The 22,722-nt window shown below is 38.3% G+C and overlaps 1 pseudogene; it reads right to left on the reverse strand.

Moving 5' to 3' along the window:
* Positions 1–16,201, reverse strand: part of LOC118891338 — a 38,275-nt pseudogene extending 22,074 nt beyond the window's left edge.
* Between the last annotated feature and the right edge of the window lie 6,521 nt (positions 16,202–22,722).

A 22,722-nucleotide genomic window follows, 5' to 3' on the forward strand; every position in this document is an offset into this window, starting at 1 on the left:
AGAGTGGACATCCTTGTCTTGCTCTTGATCTTAGAGGAAATGCTTTCAGCTTTTCACTGTTGAGTATGATGTTAGCTGTAGGTTTGCTATATACGACCTTTATTATGTTGAGGTATGTTCCCTCTATGCCCACTCTCTAGAGAGTTTTTATCATAAATGGATGTTGAATTTTACCAAAAGCTTTTTCTGCATCTATTGAGATGATCATATGATTTTTATTCTTCAATTTGTTAATGTGGTGTATCACACTGATTGATTTGTGGACATTGAAAAATCCTTGCATCCCTGGGACAAAAGCCACTTGATATTGTATGTGATCCTTTCAATGAATTGCTGTATTCGGTTTGCTAGTATTTTGTTGAAGATTTTTGCATCTATGTTCATCAGTGATACTAGCCTGTAAATTTCTTTTTGCTGTGATATCTTTGTCTGGTTTTGGTATCATGGTGATGGTGGCCTTACAGAATGAGCTTAGAAGAATTCCTTCCTTTGCAAATTTTTGGAATAGCTTCAGAAGGACAGGTATTAACTCTTCTCTAAATGTTTGGTAGAATTCACCTGTGAAGCCATCTGGTGCTGGACTTTCGTGTGTTACTGATTCATTAGAGTACTGGTAAATGGTCTGTTCATATTTTCTATTTCTACCTGGTTCAGTATTGGGAGATTGTACTTCTCTAAGAACTTGTCCATTTCTTCTAGGTTGTCCATTTTATTGGCCTATAGTTGCTCGTAGTAGTCTCTTATGATCCTTTGTATTTCTGTAGCATCAGTTGTAACCTTTTCATTTCTGATTTTATTGATTTGGGCCCTCTCCTCTCTTTTCTTGATGAGTCTGGCTAAAGGTTTCTCAATTTTATCTTTTCAGAGAACCAGATTTTAGTTTCATTGGCCTTTTTTCAGTCTCCATCTCATTAATTTCTCCTCTGATCTCTCTTTGGTGTACTGACATAGCCGCTGGCTGGCCAGCCGGAATACAGTGATGCTCAGCCCTCTTACCAGTGGACAGAATGGAGCAACACACCGCCCTCTCCTGGCCCGTTTTGATGGAGCCATGCACAGACCTCGTAGGCTGGTTTGGATGGAGAGATACACAGCTGTATCCCAGCTGGGTTTTGACGGATGATACACAGCCCTCTCCTGGCCAGTTCTGACAGAGCAACACACAGCCCTCTCCTGGCCCAATGGGATGCAGGGACACGCCTGCTTCTTGCGTCTGGCCAAAACAGAGTGAAACATCACCCTCTCCCATCTGGATTTGATGGAGCTATACACAGCCCTCTCCCTACCTGCCACAGTAGAGTGACACACCACCCTCTCCTGGCCTGTTTTGATAGAGGGATACCCACTCTCCTCCCTGCCAGCTTGATGGAGAGATACACAGCCCTCTCAGGTCACATTTTGATGGAGCAAAACACAACCACGCCAGGCCTGTTTTAATGGAGTGACACACAGTCTTCACCTTGCCTGCTGTGATAGTGACACACAGCCCTCTCCCGGCTCGCTGGGATGGAGGGAACTCAGCCCTCTACTGGCCGGCCTGGATGGAGGGACATACCTTCATCTACTGGCTGGTTTTGATAGAGCAACACACAGCAATACACTTCGGCTGGTGTTGATACAGCAAAACATAGCCCTGTCTCAGCCAAACAGGTTGGAGCGACATGTCTGCCATTCCCATCTGGCCCAAATAGAGTGACACACCATCCTTTCCCATCTGTATTGGATAGAATGATACACTGCCCTCTCCTGGCCTGTTTTGATAGAGCGATACACAGTCTTCTCCCAGCTGGTTTAATGGAGACATAGACAGCCCTCTCAAGGCATGTCTTTTTTTTTTTTTTTTTTATGGAAATTATTTATTTATTTATTATTTTTGGCTGCACTGGGTCTTGGTTGCTGCACACAGGCTTTCTCTAGTTGTGGAGAGCGGGGGCCACTCTTCGTTGTGGTGTGCGGGCTTCTCATTGCAGTGTCTTCTCTTGTTGCAGAGCACGGGCTCTAGGCGCATGGGCTCAGTAGTTGTGGCTCGCGGGCTCTAGAACACAGGCTTAGTAGTTGTGGCACATGGGCTTAGTTGCTCCGCGGCATGTGGGATCTTCCCGGACCAGGGATTGAACCCGTGTCCCCTGCATTGGCAGGTGGATTCTTAACCACTGGGATGGAGAGGTATACCACCATCTACCGTCCAGTTTTTAAAGTGCAACACACAGCCCTCTCCTGTCCAACCTGGATGGAGCAACAGAGTGCACTCCGCTGGCCCATTTTCATGGACCCATACACAGCCCTCTCCAGGCCAGTTTTTATAGAGTGATACACAGCCCTTTCCTGGCCTGTTCTGAAGGAGCAAATCACAGCCCTTTCCCTGCCTGTTTTGACGGAGAGATACAGAGCTCTCTCCTGGCCTTTTTAAATGTAGGGAGACACACTGTCATCTGCCTGCTGGCTGGGATGGAGCGACACACCATCTCTCCTGGCCGGCTTTGATAAAGAGGTACACAGCCTTCTCCCAGCTGATGTGATGGAGAGATACACAGCCTTCTCCTGGCCAGTTCTGAACAGAGACACACAGCTGTCTGGCTGGTTTTGATTGAGCAACACACAGCCCTCTCCTGGCCAACCTGGATGGAGCGACACATTGCCCCAATTCCTCTTTAATATCACATCTGGGGCATATTTCACCCCTGAATTCCTTCTAAGAAAACCATTAGAGGATGTAAATAATATTATGTTTCAGAAAGACAAAAATGACAGCAATGTTGAGGAGATGGGGGAGGCATACATCAGGAAGACCAGAATGCTATTGTAATAGTCAAGACAATGGTCCAAACTATGACACTTCTTGTGGAAATGAAGAGAATTTGATAAATCGGAAGGATATCTGAGTGGAGAATTGATAGGACTGTGTGAGCAAATGAGTTCTGTAGGGAAGAAAAGAGTTAAAGAAAACTTGCACTTCAGATAATTGGATGGATGGTGATGTGCATTCTGAGATTGGAACAGGGAAACAAGAGCAGAGGAAGAACTATGAGCGCTAATATCGATACTTAGTGATTTGTGATTTCTTACTCCCCACAGTGTTCTCTGTTTCCTCTTCTCCCTCCCTCTCTATTATCTCTCCCTTGCATGTTCATTAATTAAAACATATTTCAAGATTCAGTTAGCTCACTTTCATTTTCCCTTCTAATTTCAACACTCAAGAATTTGAGGGCTTATATACGGTCTGCTCTTCCACACCTCTGTGCCTTTGCAGATGCCGTTCTTCCTACCTAAAGTGTCTCCGTCATGCCTTGCTTGCATAGTGAATACCTACAGACCCACTTTTCGAGGCCTCAAACACACAACACCTCCATGATTGCATCCCCAGGCAATGTTACCCCTCCTGATAGCCTTCAGTAGGAATCTGTTCATACCTCCACTAGCACTTCTCATATTTAAATTGCAGTTGTTAGGTGACATGTTTGCCTCCTCAGCAAAGGCAAGGTCAAGGACTGGTGTTTTGCATTTTCTTGTCCCTGGGCCTAGCAGAACACCTGGCAAATAGTGCAAGCTCAAGAAATGTCCACTGAATAAGAAATTAATAAATCGATGAGTGGCATGAGGATTGACTAAGTTATAAGCGATGTTTAGAAAGGGGATTAGGGTGACTAAGACTGTAGCTCCTTCTCAGCATATGGGTACCATGGGAATGGGAGCCCTTCCTGCAGCCCCATGAATCCCTTCCATGGCTGGTCTGAATCTTTAGGTAGAATGAACCAAGAACAAGAGAGGGGCTAATGATTTTCTTAGGAGGAATTCAGGGGTGAAATATGCCCCAGATGTGATATTAAAGAGGAATTGGGGCTTTTCAGTAACTTCCACTTTCCATATATGATTTTAACTTCTCACATGATACCCTTTCATCATTTCTTGGATCTCCCTCAGTCCTGTCCTTTACTTTCTGATCTGAGGTTTAATGTAAGAAAACTCTGATGAGGGTCTCTCCAGGTAAGGTTGCCAGATTCAGCAAATAAAAGTACAGGATGCCATTTAAATTTAAATTTCAGTTAAACAACAAAATTTCTTTTCATAAAGTATGTCCTGTGAAATATTTGGGACATACTTATGCTAAAAAAAATTACTCACTGTTTATCTGAAATTCAAATGTCATGAGGCATCCCATCCTGTGTTTAATTCTGCAGCCCTGTCTCTAGCTCACTTTCTGCCAAGGATTAAGAAGGCACTCTGCACCCTGCACCTTTGATATATCAAACTGAGCTCAAACAGAGGTGACTGATGTGGGTCAGTGGGTAAAGCAGAGCAGACACAGATGAATCTGTGCAAAAACAGGCTGGTGACTACAGGGTCCTTGCTTGACCCAGGCTTTTTTACCAGTAGCAGCACTGAGCAAAATAATGTAATAGTTACGACCCCAAAGTTTGAAGTCACATGTCCTTGAGTTCAATTCCTTGCTCTGGCTCACTCACGACTTGTAATGCTAGGCAAATTACTTAACTTCTCCAAGCTTGAATGTCCTTATATAAAACAAGGATAGATGCAAAAATTCTCAACAAAATGTTAGCAAACCAAATCCAAATCACATAAAAATGATCATACACCACGATCAAGTTGGATTCATCCCAGGGTCACAAGGATGGTTCAACATATGCAAATCAATCAATGTGATACACCACATCAACAAAAGAAAAGACAAAAACCACATGATCATCTCAATAAATACAGAAAGAGCACTTGATAAAATTCAACATCCTTTCATGACAAAAACTCTTACCAAAGTGGGTACAGAGAGAACATATCTCAACAAAATAAAAGCCATTTATGACAAACCCAGAGCCAACACAATACTCAATGGTGAAAAGATGAAAGCCTTCCCGCTAAAATCTGGAACAAGACAAGGATGCCCACTCTCACCACTTCTATTCAACATAGTTTTGGAAGTCCTAGCCACAGCAATCAAAGAAGAAAATGAAATAAAAGTTATCCAAATTGGAAGGGAAGAGGTAAAATTGTCATTGTATGCAGATGACATAATACTATACATAGAAAACCCTAAAGACTCAACACAAAAACTACTAGAACTGATAAATGAATTCAGCAAAGTAGCAGGATACAAGATTAACATATAGAAATCTGTTGCATTTCTTTACACTAACAATGAAATATCAGAAAGGGAAAGTAAAAAAACAATCCCTTGTAAAATTGCATTAAAAAAAAATACTTAGGAATAAACCTGCCCAAGGAGGTGAAAGACCTATATGCTAAGAACTATAAAACACTGATAAAGAAAATTGAAGATGATCTAAAGAAATGGAAAGATATCCCATGGTTTTGGATTGGAAGAATTCATACTGTTAAAATGGCCATACTTCCCAAAGCAATCTATGGATTTAATGTGATCCCCATCAAATTATCCATAACATTTTTAACAGAACTACAGCAAATAATCTGAAAATTTATATGGAACAACAAAAGACCCAGAATTGCCAAAGCAATCCTGAGGAAAAAGAACAAAGCTGGAGGCATAACCCTCCCAGACTTCAGACAATACTGCAAAGCTACAGTAATCAAAACAGCATGGTGGGCTTCCCTGGTGGCACAGTGGTTGAGAGTCTGCCTGCCAACGCAGGGGACACGGGTTCGAGCCCTGGTCCGGGAAGATCCCACATGCCGTGGAGCAACTAGGCCCGTGAGCCACAATTGCTGAGCCTGCGCGTCTGGAGCCTGTGCTCCGCAACAAGAGAGGCCGCGACAGTGAAAGGCCCGCGCACTGCGATGAAGAGTGGCCCCCACTCGCCGCAACTAGAGAAAGCCCTTGCACAGAAACGAAGACCCAACATAGCCAAGAATAAATTAAAAACAAAAAACAAAAAAACAACAACAAACAGCATGGTACTGGCACAAAAACAGACATATGGATCAGTGGAACAGAATAGAGACCCCAGAAATAAACCCACACACCTATGGTCAATTAATCTTCGACAAAGGAGGCAAGAATATGCGATGGAGAAAAGACAGTCTCTTCAGCAAGTGGCGTGGGGAAAGCTGGACAGCCACATGGAAATCAATGAAGTTAGAACACACCCTCACACCATACACAAAATAAACTCAAAATGGCTTAAAGACTTAGACATAAGACATGACCCCATAAAACTCCTGGAAGAAAACAGGCAAAACATTCTCTGACATAAATCATAGCCATGTTTTCTTAGGTCAGTCTCCCAAGGCAATAGAAATAAAGCAAAAATAAACAAATGGGACTTAATCAAACTTATAAGCTTTTGCACAGAAAAGGAAACCATAAACAAAAAAAAAGATAACCTATGGACTGTGAGAAAATATTTGCGAATGATGCAACTGACAAAGGCTTAATTTCAAAAATATACGAACAGTATGTACAACTCAATAACAAAAAAACAAATAACCCAATCAAAAGATGAGCAGAAGATCTAAAAAGACATTTCTCCAAAGAAGACATAGAGATGGCCAATAAGCACATGCAAAGATGCTCAACTTCACTAATTATTAGAGAAATGAAAATCAAAACTACAATAAGGTATCACTTCACACTGGTCAGAATGGCCGCCTTTAAAAAGTCTACAAATAACAAATGCTGGAGAGGGTGTGGAGAAAAGGGAACCCTCCTTCATTGCTGGTGGGAATGTAAATTGGTGCAGCCACTATGGAGAACAGTATGGAGTTTCCTTAAAAAATTAAAAAAACCCATTGCCATATGATCCAGCAATCCCACTCCTGGGCATATATCTGGAGAAAAACATAATTCGAAAAGATACATGCATCCCAGTGTTCATTGCAGCACTATTTACAATAACCAAGACATGGAAGCAACCTAAATGTCCATTGACAGATGAATAAATAAAGAAGATGTGGTAATATATACAATGGAATACTACTAAGCCATAAAAAGAATGAAATAATGCCATTTGCAGCATCATGGATGGACCTAGAGATTAACATACTAAGTGAAGTAAGTCAGAAAGAAAAAGACAAATATATGATATCACTTATATGTGGAATCTAAAATATGATACAAATTAACTTTTTTACAAAACAGAAACAGACAGTCATGAAAAACAAACTTATGGTTACCAAAGGGGAAAGGGGCGTGGGAGGATAAATTAGGAGTTTGGGATTAGCAGATACAAACTACTATATATAAAATAAACAACTAGGTCCTACTGTATAGCACAGAGAACTATATTCAATATCCTGTAATAAACCATCATGAAAAAGAATATATATGTGTATATATGTACACATATATATGTATATATATAATTGAATCATTTTGTTGTATACCAGAAACTAACAAGACATTGTAAATCAACTCTACTTCAATAAAAAAAAAAGAAATATGACTTCAGGCATGCTATTTAACGCCTATGGGCCTTACACTTAAAGGGAATGTCAATAGTTAACTTTCTCATTTAGTTGTCACGAAAATTAAATAAAAGAGACAAAACATATTGGAAAAGTATCTGGTCCATAATAAGCACCCAGTAAATATTAACTGTTATTGTTATCATGTATTATCTCATCCAGTTCTCATAATCTTTTAAGTAAACAGGCAGATTATCATTTCACTTTTGCAGGTAAATAAATTGATCTTGCAGAGGGAAAGTTACTTGAGCATGGACACAGGTAGATGTGGCACACCTGGGGCTGAAACCTAAGAAGTCCTTCAATTCCTTCTGTTATAAAGCATCTACTTCTTTCATGTCTGTTCTAAGCACATAGAGGGCCACAAGGCAGCCTGCAGAATTCCCATTAATTAATTTTTGCTCTGCAGAAGCAGTGAGCTCTTAACCCGTCTCCATTCAGAATGATAGGTCAGAAAACCAGACAGTGCAAATATTTAGTAACAGAGCCTTATGAGTTGTTCTAAATGTAACTTGGCAGAACTCACACCGTCGGCCACCCACTGTCTACCAGCACGACACACAGGCAGACACTCCAACAGAGTTACTGCAGGGATGGCTTCAGAGACTACTGTGTCCATCACTGTGGTAAAGTGAAAGGTGAGTGTTGTATCCTAGAGACCAGTCCCAGGTCGGTCTCTCATGAACTCTGAAAGTGGTTAAATCAGTTCACAGCTTGAACCTCAGTTTCTTCATCTGTAAAATGGGATAACTATCAGCTTCACCAGGTCAAGTGAACATGCTTTTGTAATCACTTTGTAAACCATAAAAACTGTATAAATATCAGCATTACTGTATTTTTTCAGAACTTTGTGTTTAGATTGACTAAGAAACTCAGTCAGGTAGTTAATGTAAATAAAGGCTACCTCATATTATATTTGAAAGGAGAAAACATTCAACTATTGTATTTGTTGATTTGTTTCTGGTATGCCAAATTTCTTAATTTTTATTATTTTTTTCAACAGTTTCAAATTTCTTAATATTTTAACAGCATTTCAAAATTTTCATAATCTCTAAGCACTAGAGGAGAAAGCTACTATGAATCATTCTGTTGCTATTATTATTAATAATAGTAATAATACTACAGTGAGCATCTATTGTGGGCTTACCTTAGTCCTGGTAAGCCTAAGTGGTAAGTGGTTTATATAATATAGATATATAGATATATGTATATGCATATATATACATACATATATGATATATATTAGAGATATATAAAGTATCCTTTAATCTTGACAATAACACAATGAGGAAACAGAGTAGTTAAGTAGTTAAGCATTGTTTACAAGGTCACATGGTGAATTTTTTGTTGAAGACACGATTCAAACTCAGGTATGTAGGACTCCAAAACATGACCCACCACACTCTAATACCTCTCATTATATATGTGATCCAAGGGCTGTGGCCAAGGATTCAACCTTCACACACACTCCAATCCAGGGCTCCTTTCATATTGAAAAGTTAGCATTTAGTGTCATGATAAAATAAAAAGTTGATAAAATTAAACTGTTATGCAAGTAGGCACATAGAAACACAGAAAAAAGGAACTCACTTTTCATGCAAGGAATCTCTGGCTTGCACCTGGTAAATGTCTCCAGGGACAATTGCTTGAAGGCAGTATTATATCATATAAATAACATGCTCTGTAGAGTTTTTAAAAAAATGTAGGTTCCAACCCTGACTCAGCCACTTTCTAGATTTGTGATTTTAGGTGTGTTATTTAATTCCTCTGAGCATCTGTTTTCTTTCCTGTAAAACTGTACTCCTATCACTGAACTGAATAAGGATCAGGCCGTGTGATGAACGCACAAGCCAGCACTTGCACGTCACAAATAGGCCTTTTCCTTCTTTCCCCTTCCTGTAACGAAAACAAAGCAATTCTGGTCACCGTGGTTGCCCTGAGTTTTATGTGAGGGTCACGTCCATATATGTGGACACTCGATTAAATGTCAAGAGTAAGAGACCTGCAGCTACAGTTCCACCTTCTCTTGCTATTTGTGAGATCTTCTGTAAGTCGCTTAATCTTCTCAGTTTCTTAGTCCAGTGAGCTAAAATCTGCATACTCCACAAGATTGGTCAAGTGTGAAATTACACAGTAGATGTAAAATCATTATCTACAGAACTATCAGATGATATACAGGTGATAGAATTTCTCCTTATCATCATTATACTACTTTCAATCTTATAATACACCTGTGGTTAGATCATAACTTTTCTGTCAAACACAATGTAGCTCATTACAGAGTGCTTAAAAATCCAGATTTTAATACCAGACGGACATGGGATTGAATTCTGTTTCTGTCACTTATCAACTTTGTGACTTTGACCAGTTTCTAAACCTCTCACAACTTCCATTTCTTTACGTTTAACTTGGGATAATAATTTTGCCTCCCTCGTAGGGTTGCTGTGAGAATAAAATGAGATAATGCATGTAGATTGCCTGTCACAGGTGTGTGCTCAGTAAATGCTACCTATGATTATATCATCCTCATTATTACCATGACCACAGGCCCAGGGGTTGCATGAGAAAAATATATTAAAACCAGGCATTCTGAATTTCAGCCCCAGCACTGGCATTTCCTAGCTGTTTAACTCTGAACAAGTTACTTAACCTCCGTAAGCTTCAGTTTTCTCATCTGGAAAGAGGATCAATGTCTACCTAAGTAGCAATATCTGTTGGTCTGTTTAGTTTTAGGAATAAATGACATAATGCACGTGAAGACGTTAACTAGGCAGGCATTAAATGTGCAATAAGGATAATTATCTGAGGCTATAGAATTAGTGAGGGGGCTATAAAAGGCTCTAGGGTTCCCTACAGTGAAAGAAACTTGCCTTTCCTGCAGCTGAGAATCATCCCTGAGATTCTGTTCTGTTTTTCAGGTGACAAGCCAGAGGGAAAGCCAGATGGCTCAGGCAAAAAACCAGAGCCAGAGTTCCCCAAATTCCTAAACCTTGTGGGCAAGGAGATCATTGAGAATGCAGTGGAGTTCATCCTCCGTTCCATGACGAGGAGCACCTAAAAACGGAGACAAGCCTTGCTTCAGTCCATTTCATTGTTGGTAATGACCACATTGTGTTAAAATGAGAGAGAAATGAAATTACATGCATGCCAATGTATTGTTTAATTGAAAAGGGTTGCCTACCTTAAGATATTTTGTATTTGCATCTGAATGAGTTTCCCTGAACTCTTCTGGGGTAAGCACCTTCCACATGGAATTTATGGAACAAGGGGTTGCATAAAATATTTTTAATATCAGGACCAAGTAGGGAGGAAGAAGAGCACTGGACCACAAGACAGAAAGCCAGGTTCTGGTCCTGACACATGTGCTACTTACTGGGGGATCTGGGGTGAGGTTCTCCCTCTCTGAGTGCCTCTGTCTGCTCATCTGTAAAGTTAAAGGAATAAAGGACCAACCCAGTGCAGATTCTGTAATTCTTTGGTGAAGGGGGTGGGTAGTGATGTGTTCATTAATGAGAGGTGTGATGCATCCTGCCTCTATGTTCTAGCTTGAGTAACTCAGGAGGCTTAGCAGAGACAGTAGCTCATCTCCCTCAGAGAGACAATCTTGAGAACTTCTCTTATGGGGGTTTGCTTTGATCACGAGGAATTGCCTTGATGCCAGACTGCACAGCCCAGAATCTTCCCATTGTTTTCAACCTGCTTCCAAGCTCCTGTGCCCAACTCCTAATGCATCCTACCCAAGAGTACACAGCTCTGATTTTTACTCCTACTTTACCCAGTTCTTCATTGTCCCGACATTAATCTCCCAAATTTCAGTTCTTAAGAATCCAATTCATTCTTCTGAGTCACTAGGTGCTTTCGATCTCCACCTCTGCAACACACCGCCTTCTTTTTGATGGAGCGACACACAGCCTCTCCCAGCTGGCTGGGCTGCAGCCACATACAACCCTCTCCAGGCTGGCCAAGTGAAAGAACTTTGATTTTAAAAAGAATGGGAAAGTGCATAGTGGTAAAAAAAAAAAAAAAAAAAAAAGTACTGATGTGTACTGTATCACTAATCTTCAGAATCTGAGAAGCCCAATTTTTAGATAATGAAAATCCTTTCTTAGTCACTATTTGTAATATGTTTATTATTAAAAGATTTTTAGTAAATAAAGAATGAGAGGTAGCTGAGGAGTAAATGTCTGACAGTGATAGAATGATATTACCTGGTCTCCAGACACATTGCCTATGTCTGCTGGATAGTTCCGTTTGGATGTCCTGTAAGCAATTCATGTTTAATATGCTCCAATAGCATTATTTTATTTTTTTCTCCTATTGCCCAGTCCCTTGTGGTTCCTGTTCCATTTATTATACCATTGATTATGATACCAAGGAAATCAGGACCCATTTGCTAAACTTCTCTTTCCTTATCCTATTTTAATCGATTAGGGAAAATAATAAGAATTTTGCCTCCAAAATTATTTTTAGAATAATTCAAATCCTCTTAAGTAGTGTATGAAATACTTGCATTGCTGCAACATTAGTTTCTTCCTTTAGTCTTATTCCCACTTGAATCCATTCTCCCCACCATCATCAATCCAAAATAGAATATTGGTACTTAAACTTTATAGAAAAACCCAGATATTTGAGGCTGACATATATATTAGCACATGATAAATATGATAAACAAATGTTGACTTAAAATATGCTATATGACACTTCACAAGCTACACACTAATAACTTATTCTAATTAAATAATTTAAAATCTATTCTTAATTAACTATACAGATTTGAAAAAGAAAAAGGAAAAGGAAGGCAAAGTCAGGAGTCAGACTGTTTTCAAGTTCTGGGTCCACCAGTTACTAAGTTAATTTGGCTACCCTCAGCATTGCTGTGTTTACCTGTGAAATTCAAATGGTAGAGTATATAGTTCCTAACAGTAGGAAAGAGACTAATTTTAAAGTATTTAATTAATTAATTAGAAAAGCATACCTTATGAGATATTTATAGGGCCTCAGATTATACTATAGTTGCAAACATTTTACAGGAAGTTACTATAGCTATGGATTATTTAATATCTAAGTCAAATAGACAAGAGATGCCAAAATTCAACTTTATGTCTGTAATGCGAAGTAAGCCTATGTAATTGAGATATTGTGATTATGTAGTAAAATCAAAATTAGAAAATTGAGTCAGATGATTTCTCAGGCTCATCAAATATCTAAAATTTGGAGCGTGATTCATATACCTGTGTTATATTAACAGTTAAAACTGTCATCTTAACACAACTTTGTCTGCATTTTGAGAAATGGCCACCAGAGGGCAGGAAGAACCAGCCTACAAGGTTCACAGAATTATATTAGAATAAATATTTTCAACTAATTATCACATACAGGCACACCTAGGCGATACTGTGGGTTTGGTTCTAATCACCATAATAAAGAGAGTCACACAAATATTTTGGTTTCTTAGTGCATATAAATGTTATGTTTAGGGACTTCCCTGGTGGTGCAGTGGTTGAGAATCCGCCTGCCGATGCAGGGGACACGGGTTCGATCCCTGGGCCAGGAATATCCCACATGCCTCAGAGCAACTAAGCCGTGCACCACAGCTACTGAGCCTGCGCTCTAGAGCTCGTGAGCCACAACTACTGAGCCCACGCACCACAACTACTGAAGCCCACGCGCTCTAGGGCCCGCGTGTGGCAACTACTGAGCCCGTGTGCTGCAACTACTGAAGCCTGCGTGCCTAGAGCCCATGCTCCGCAACAAGAGAAGCCACCGCAATAAGAAGCCCGCACACCGCAAGGAAGAGTAGCCCCTGCTCGCCACAACTCGAGAAAGCCCGTGAGCAGCAATGAAGACCCAATGCAGTCAAAAATAATAAAAAAATTAAAATAAATTAAAAAATTTAAAAATGATTTAAAAAGTTATGTCTACACTATATTGCAGTCTATTAAGTGTGCAATAGCATTATGGCTAAAAAAACTAATATACATACCTTAATTAAAATGCTTTACTTCACTTCACTGTACAGTAGAAACTAACATAACATTGTAAAACAACTATACTCCAATTTAAAAAAAAATGCTTTACTGATAAAAAATGCTAACCATCATATGACAATGCAGGTGTGCCACAAACCTTCAACTTGTAAAAAATGCAATATCTGCAAAGCACAATAAAGAGAAGTACAATAAAATGAAGTATGATGTCTGTAATTATTATACAATTATTTTCCTCAGTTGTGATTTCTAAATAAGTCATGTTATTCATCTATATGGGTCGCATAAGTATATAGTTACTTATGTAAATATTTCCAATGCTCAAGTAAAGCACATTCTAAATAGTAATCTACTTGACTTACAATTTGTGAACTTTCTCTATATCTACTATAAATAAAATAATGATATTAAAATATATTTATAAAAAATACATGTTATTGCTAAAATTTTTGCCTACTCAAGGAAATATAAAAATGACTTTCTTATATTGCTTCTTATTATGAACTAGTTCAGAAAATTATAAAATAAAGACATGCACTGATTTATTATATATTATAATATATAATATATATTACAATATAATCGATATATTATAAAAATAATCTCACAACATCCACATTTAAAAAAAAATTCAATCTCCTGGGCTTCCCTGGTGGCGCAGTGGTTGAGAATCTGCCTGCCATTGCAGGGGACACGGGTTCGAGCCCTGGTCTGGGAAGATCCCACATGCTGCGGGGCAACTGGGCCCATGAGCCACAATTACTGAGCTTGTGCGTCTGGAGCCTGTGCTCCACAACGAGAGGCCGCGATAGTGAGAGGCCCGTGCACTGCGATGAAGAGTGGTCCCCGCTTGCCGCAACTAGAGAAAGCTCTCACACAGAAACGAAGACCCAACACAGCCAAAAATAAATAAATAAATAAAATTAAAAAAAAAAAAAACACTAGATGAAAAAAAAAAAAATTCAATCTCCTGCAACACTGCTCCATTCAACAAGTCATCACTGTTAAGTTTCTTATATAGTCCAAAAATATTCTATGCATATCAAACATATCAATGCATATATAGAAGTATATGTGTTATATTCATCAAATCTTAAACCTTGCTTTTTTCACTGAGCATGGGGCCCTGAACACTTTCCCTATGAGCAAGTGTAGATATACCACATGGATTTTACAAGTGGTAGAGTATTTCTTTCTAGGGATGTTTCAATAATTTCTTTAATTAAGTCTCTAGTCCTCCATTTTAAGGCATATAGACAAAATGAGTTCTAGTATACAAACTAATGTGTGTACACTCCAGAATACAAAACTCAAGTGCATTTAAAAAATGAATTATTTCCTTTGAATCAACTTAATTCCAACCAGGCTGATGAAAAGCTAAATCTGATCACTAACTAAAGGTGAATTTTCTCTGTTATTTTCCCAGTTATGAATTTTCTGCTGTTTTTGTGCCAGGCTTGGAACAGGACATCCTCCTGAAGACTGTGAATCCTCTCTGAGGGCTGGTCCTGCAAACCAGGGGACAAAGCAGCCATCAGGCTTGAGGAAAAGCCCTCCCTCAACCCCTTACAGCACTGCAGGTGCTGAGGGAGGGGACTCTGCCTTGATCCATTTCCAAAGCTCTCCCTTTGCCCTCTTGTGTCCAGGACAGTTAGTGTCCTTCACTGAATACGTTCCAAGGACTTGAAAAGCCTCTGCCTTCTGGAGGCTCCTTTCACTTTTCTTCTCTACCTAGGTGTCTCAGACAACAAATTACAAAGCCTAACTCCAGCAGAAAATGAAGGAAGAGGGAAGAAGGAAAAGGAAAGAAGAGATGCATACATTCAAACATTTAGTTTATTTCTATTTTTTTTTCTATTTCACACAGTGCTGCAGTGAAGAACTGTTGAATAAAAGGTAACTGTATTCACAGCTTTGAAATGGTCACAATACCATCCAAAGAGGATGCATCAAGGTATGTTCCCATCAGTAGTGCACAAGGGCTTCCCCCACATTCTCATGTGTATATGGTAAAGTTTTAAAATTTATTAATATGTAAGCTACTTTAATGTAGTCTAAGGTTGCAATTATTTCATTATACTTGATATCAGTACATTTTCATGTGTTTATATCTTTGCCATTCATATTATTCTCCTTTTAAAATTTTTTGTAATTCTTCCTCAAGAAATTCGAAGTGGCCTATAAGAAGCCATAATAGGGTAGTTCAAATTAAGATTTTATAAAAATATTCAAATAATTTAGAGAAAGGACAAAGACATTCTAGAAATCTGGAATTAAATTGAGTTGTAAATTTGGCTAGAAGACATAAGGGCTGATATATAATATCAATAATATTTGATACCTGATCTCAGATATCATCCAATAAATGAATACTTTTGTATTATTGTGAAGCAAGAAAACTTTTCTTAGGACAGAAATTCACAAAAATTATCTTGTAGTCCTATAATGTAGGTTATCTTTCCTATTAAACAAACAAATAATGACAAAAACAAAATTATAGTAAAGATAAAAAGGTGAGATGTGGTTTTCTATACCTGAAGAATACAAAATTCATAAAACTAAAATACTAGGTGTAATGGAGTAATGTTAGCATCTAATGGCATAACATCCCTCCTTTTTGCCCCTCCTCCCAACTTTGAGAACTAAAATTCAGAATCTATCCATGAACAAAAGTGCCTCTGTGGGAGTTGTGGCATCTGGCACCATATGCCAAGGGACCCAGGAAGAGTCTTGCCTACCTGTGCATACAGAACTTGGTACAGGCTGTGGAACCAGCAGGAACCAGTGAACCAGCCCCAACCCCATCCACTCTTGGCCATAGTCGGGGAAAACCTGGAGAGTACTGATTTGGGCAGACAGCCACAGATGAGAGAGCCTTTTTTGAAGTCCAGGCTTCCTGGGCAAAGATTCAGCCTGCCATCAGAGCAAAAACAAAACAAAACAAAGCAAAACGAGTTTGGATGCACTGGAGAGGGTAAGGGGAACTTTGCAAGGTCTGCCCCTCCACAAGACAGAACAGCAGAGGGCCAAACAAGCTGGCAGTGAACTCTCCTGTGAGGAAAGAGAGATAGGTGAGTGAATGCCCAGCTTCCCAGCTGTGCAGGGCAATGCTGGAGAAACCCATTTCTCTCCTGCTGTGCCCAGAATATTGAGGCAGATCTCCACGACTCTGGAGAGGAAGGAAATGAAGAAAAGGGTAGATAAGAAATATTGCAGAGCAGTAAAAGGACACTGTTACTACTGAATGCTTTCAGAACTCCAGCAGTAAGCCTTCCCACAAGCTGCTGGGCAAACCTTACCTGAGGATTTGCCCCACCTGGCCTGCAGACACCCCCAGTGCACCACATGTTAAACTCACTGTGCAGCCAGCTCTTTTAGGTACTCCTGAGTGTGACAGTGAGAGCCAGCACAAACAAACAGGAAGTTCATGCATAAAACAGGCCAGGGTCTGTGGGCAGGGAGAAACTGCAAATTTGAGCTGTAGTGACACCTTCTGGAAAACAAAAGAGAGGTTTCCAGCAGACAGCCTGATGAGTAGTAAGATCTAAAGAAAAGATACAAGCTTGAGAATCATGCTACCAGAGGGAGCAAGAAGCATGGATCAGGTGTATTCATTCAAGGTCAGAGAAAGTCCCAGATATAAGCAGGACCAACAAAAAGCATATTTCACCTGAAGGCAACTAGTAAAGATTTGAGAGGTAACTTCTACTTTAAATGCAAAAACAGCAACACAAACTTCAAGGAATATGAAAAATCAAGGAAACATAAAATCACCAAAACCCCTCCCAAAAAAATCCTCAATATGCCACGAGTAAGTTAAACAAAGACACAGAATCCTGTGATTTACCTTATGAAGAATTCAAAATAGTTGTTTGGAGGAAACTAAATGAGCTGCAAGAAAACAGAAACACAACTGAATGAAATCAGAAAAACAATACATTAACAAAATGAGAAATTTAAAAGAGAGATATAAGAAAGAAACAACAGAAGTTCTGAAGCTGAAGAACTCAGTGAATGAAATGAAGAATGTAAGGGAGAGCATCAGTAGCAGAATAGACAAAACAGAAGATAGAATCAGTGAGCTAGAGGATAGGAACTTTGACATAACTGAGTCAGAGGAGAAAAAAAAGAATGAAAAAGAATGGAAAAAGCCTATGTGATCAATGGGATCAAAAAATCCAGTATCAGAAACACTGGAGATTCAGAAGAAGAGAGGGAGGAGTGGGCAGAGAGATTTTTTAAAGAAACAATAGCTGTAAACTTGGGAAAACTTGGACATCCAAGTTCATGAAGCTAATAGAGCACCCCATTATCTCAATTCAAAACAACCTTCTCCAAGAGACGTTATAATTAAACTGTCAAAAATCAAAGACAAAGAAAGAATTCTAAATGCATTAAGAGGAAAAAGATTGTAACTTACAAAGGAACTCCCATGAGGCTATCAGTGGATTTCTAAGAGGAAACCCTACAGGCCAGGAGAGAGGGGAAGGATATATTCAGAGTGTTGGAAGAAAAAAAATTGCCACCCAAGAATACTCTATCCAGCAAAATCATCCTTCAGAAATGAAAGAGAAATAAGACTTTCCCCAGAAAAACAATATTTATATCATAAACATAATATTAAAAAGAGGTGAATTATGACATAAAAAAAGTAAGGGGGAGGGAGTAAAGGGTAGAGTTTTTGTATGTAATGGAAGTTCGTTTGATAACACCTTAAATGGACTGTTTGATCTATAAGATGTTCTATGTAAGCTTAATGGTAGCCACAAAGCAAAAACCTAGGGATTCAAAAAAGGAAATCAGAGCATACCACTAAGGACAATTACCAAGCCACAAAGGTAGGCAGCATGAGAGGGAAAAAGGAACAATGGACTGATAAAATAGCCAGAATGCAAGTAATCAGATGGCATAAATAAGTCTTTACCTACCAATAATTACTCTAAGTGTAAGTGGATTGAATTCACCAATCAAAAGGCACAGAGTGGCTGGGTGGATTAAAAAAAACAGAACCCAACTATATGCTGCTTACATGAGACACACATCCGCTTTGAAGACACACATGGGATCTTAGTGAAGGTATGGAAAAATATATTTCATGCAAGTGGAAACCAAAAGAAAGCAGAGATAGCTCTACTTATATTTGACAAAAAAAGACTTGAAAAAAAGTGGTAACTAGACAAAGAAGCTCATTATATAAGAATAAAGGGCTCAACTCATTAAGAACATATAACCATCATAAATATATACACACTCAACATCAGAGCACCTAAATATATGAAGCAAATACTAACAGATCTGAAGAGAGAAATAGACCATAATACAATAACAGTAGGGGACTTCATTACCCCATCTTCAACAATGCATAGGTCATCCAGACAGAAAACCAACAAACTGTGAATTTGCACTATACATCAGAACAAGTGGTCCTAACAGACGTATACAGAACATTCCACCATACAGCAGCATAATACACATTCTTCTCAAGCACACACAGAATATTCTCCAGAACAGATCATTTGATAGGCCATAAAACAAGTCTTAGAAAATGTAAGATTGAAATCATACCAAGTATCTTTTTGACCACATGGTATGAAACTAGAAGTCGACAAAAGGAAAGATGGAAAATTTACAAACATGTGGAAACTAAACAACAGACTACTGAATAACCAATAGGCCAAAGAAGAAATCAAAAGGGTAATCAAAAAATATATCAAAACAAATGGAAATGAAAATACAACACACCAAATCTTTTAGGATATCGTAGAAGCAGTTTTTAGAAGAAGGTTTATTATGCAAAATGCATATAGTAAGAAAAAATATCTCAAATAAACAACCTAACTTTACACCTCAAGAAACTGAAAAGAAGACCAAATTAAACCTAAAGTTAGCAGAAGGATGTAACTAACAAAGATCAGAGCAGAGGTAAATGAAATAGAGAAGAGAAAAACAATAGGAAAGACAAAACTAAGAGCTTTTCTTAAAAGGCAAAAGCTAGACTAAGAAAAAAAGGGAAAAGACTCATAAAATAAAATTAGAAATGAAAGAGGAGACATTACAACTGTAATGTCTGTAACACAGAAATACAAACGATCATAAAAGACTATCATGAACAAATTTATACCAACAAATTAAATAACCTAGAAGAAATTGATACATTCCTAGAAACATACAACTTACCAAGACAGGATCATGAAGAAACAGAAAATCTGAACAGATCAGTAATGAGTAAGGAGATTGAATCAGTCATCAAAAACCTCCCCAAACAGAGAATTCCAGGATCAGATGGTTTCACTGCTGAATTCTATCAAACATTCAGTAAAGAAATAACAACAATTTTTCTCAAAATCTTCCAAAAACTTGAAGAGAAGGCAACTCTCCCAAATTCATATAAGACCCATATTGCCTTGACACCAAAGCCAGACTAAGACACAAAAGAAGAGAAAATTATAGACCAATATCCCTGAATAATATAGATGCAAAGATTCTCAGCAAAATATTAGCACACTGAGTTCAACAACACATCACAAGGATCATACATCATTATTGACTGGGATTTATCCCTGGGATGCAAGTATGGTTCAACATATGCAAATCAATAAATGTGATACACTACATTAGTAGATTGAAAGACAAAAACATCACATGATCATCTCAATAGATGCAGAAAAAGAATTTGACAAAACCAATATCCTTTCATGGTAAAAACACTCAAGAAATTGGGTGTAGGTCTTCCCTGGTGGCACAGTGGTTGAGAATCTGCCTGCCAATGCAGGGGACACGGGTTCGAGCCCTGGTCTGGGAAGATCCCACATGCCACGGAGCAACTGGGCCCGTGAGCCACAACTACTGAGCCTGAGCGTCTGGAGCCTCTGCTCTGCAACAAGAGAGGCTGTGATAGTGAGAGGCCCGCGCGCCACGATGAAGAGTGGCCCCCACTTGCCGCAACTGGAGAAAGCCCTCGCACAGAAATGAAGACCCAACACAGCCAAGAATAAAAATAAATAAATAAATAAATAATAAATAAAAAAATTTTTAAAAAAGAAATTGGGTGTAAAAATATGCCTCAACATAATAAAGGCCATTTATGACAATCCCATAGTTAACATCATACTTAACAGTGAAAGTTTGAAAGCTTTTCCTCTGTGATCAGCAAGAAGACTGGGTGCCCACTCTCATCACTCCTAGTCATCAAAGTACTGCAAGTCTTAGTGGGAATGTTAATTGTTTGAGCCCCTAGGAAAATTGTGGAATAGAGGTTCCTCAAAAAAAAATTTTTTTAAACTATATTTTTATATGATCCAGCAATCCCACTTTTGGGTACATATCCACAGGAAATGAAAACAGGATATCAAAAAGATATCTGCAATCCCATGTTTACTGAAGCATCATTCACAATAGCCAAGATATGGAAACAATCTAAGTGTCTGTCAATGGATGGATTCATATATATATATATAATGAATATTATTCAGCCATGAGAAAGAAGGGTGTCCTGCCACTGCAACAACATGGACGGATCTTGAGGGTATTATGTTAAGTGAGATAAGTCAGACAGGGAAAGAGAAATACTGTATGATATCACTTATATGTGAAACCTAGAAAAGCCAAACTCATTGAAATAGAAAGTAGATTGGTGGTTACCAGGGCCGGGGGCTGGAGGAATTGGGGGGATATTGGTCTAAGGTACAAACTTACAATTAGAATATGAATTAGTTCTGGAGAGCTAATGCACAGCATATTGATTATACTGTATTGTATACTTCAGAGTTGCTAAGAGACTAGATCTTAAATGTTCTCACCAAAAAAAAAAAAAAAGATAATTATGTGATGTGACCAAAGTGACCAAAGTATTAACTAATCCTACAATGGTAATCATATTTCAGTATATAAGTATATCAAATCAACACGTCTTAACACCTTAAACTTATACAATGTTATAGGTCAATTTTATTTCAACAAAAAATATAATAATGAATGCATTTAATTCAGCTTGGTAAAACAAAACCAAGCTGTTGATTTTATTGACAGAATTAGCAATTTTAAAATGTCATTAGATTCTACCAAATAATTGCTAGTTAAATGAGATCATGCATGTAAAAGTGCTAGTACAATGCTTAGGCAATGATAAATTCTCAATAAATTTTAGTTATTATTATTTTAATAATATTATTATTTTCAAAACATTTACTTAATTTCTCATTTTTTCCCCTCAATTCTATGTTCTTTCTGCCTGCTCCAGTTAAAATAATTTCAAATTAAATTTAGAATAGACAATGGGATCCTTTTGAGAAAATTCTTGGGAGAGCAGAGATTACTCTCCTTATGGCTTATATTTAACTAAAATTTATTGGAAATGACTAATAAAGTGTGATGATTCAATCAGACAGACCTGTATTTGCAAACTTTATTCAAGGAACAGATTAAAATCCTCCACCCCACTCAAGGTTAATATTTTACACAGTATACCATAGCAGTGAGATGACAAAACAAAACTAAATTAAATCAACAAATTGGTAATTTTATTGCAAATTCTAGGACTTCTATACCCCTGTCTATCACATAATCTCTTTACTCTCAAAAGATACAGATAGACATTCACAAAGTATTAAAGCCACATAGAGAGGACAAGCCATGTTTCCTGTTTTTGGGGTTGCTTGGAATTCTTTTTTTTTTTTTTATCATCATGAGACATAAGGAAGGGACATATTTCTAGTGCAAGTTCAACAACAGCTTAACTGGGGTAAAAGGAAGAAAAGATGACTAGGCAACTTCAGGGAGAAAAGGCTTTTTGATACTATAATCTCGTCCCCATAAATGTGTGGACTACCACTGTAGCTGCCTTCTTATCCCTGTACTTCAGCAGCTTAGTGGTTGATGTTTCTGTGTATACGGAGCCTGTTTATTTGAGATTTCAGGAATGAATTTTCCTATATACGGGAATGCCTAAAGAGTACTTACAAAAAGAATTTTCCCCTGATTCTTTTCTCTGCACTATGGAAAATATTTTTAGGGCCTTTTAACAATACAGTGCAGTGTTTTTTGTCATAATCCATTTCTAACAGAACACACATAATACTTTCACTTTTTCTTGCTTGTTCACATGGCATGCTATTATTTGTATGTTAATTCAAACAAGACACTTGAAGATTTCATGCATTCATTCTCAAGCCTCCCTTCCTTTCAAGCATGCTGAACCTTGACTAGATTGTGTAAACAAATGTTGCATAAATGGTCATAGCATTTCCTTTGACCCAAATTTGGCCTTTTTATCTTTTTATTAAAAAAAACAATATACTTAGAGCACTGGTGAATGACCAAGCAAATTGAGTTTCCCATCCTC

The sequence above is a fragment of the Balaenoptera musculus genome, chromosome 2 (assembly GCF_009873245.2).
Source record: "Balaenoptera musculus isolate JJ_BM4_2016_0621 chromosome 2, mBalMus1.pri.v3, whole genome shotgun sequence".
Classification (NCBI taxonomy): domain Eukaryota; kingdom Metazoa; phylum Chordata; class Mammalia; order Artiodactyla; family Balaenopteridae; genus Balaenoptera; species Balaenoptera musculus.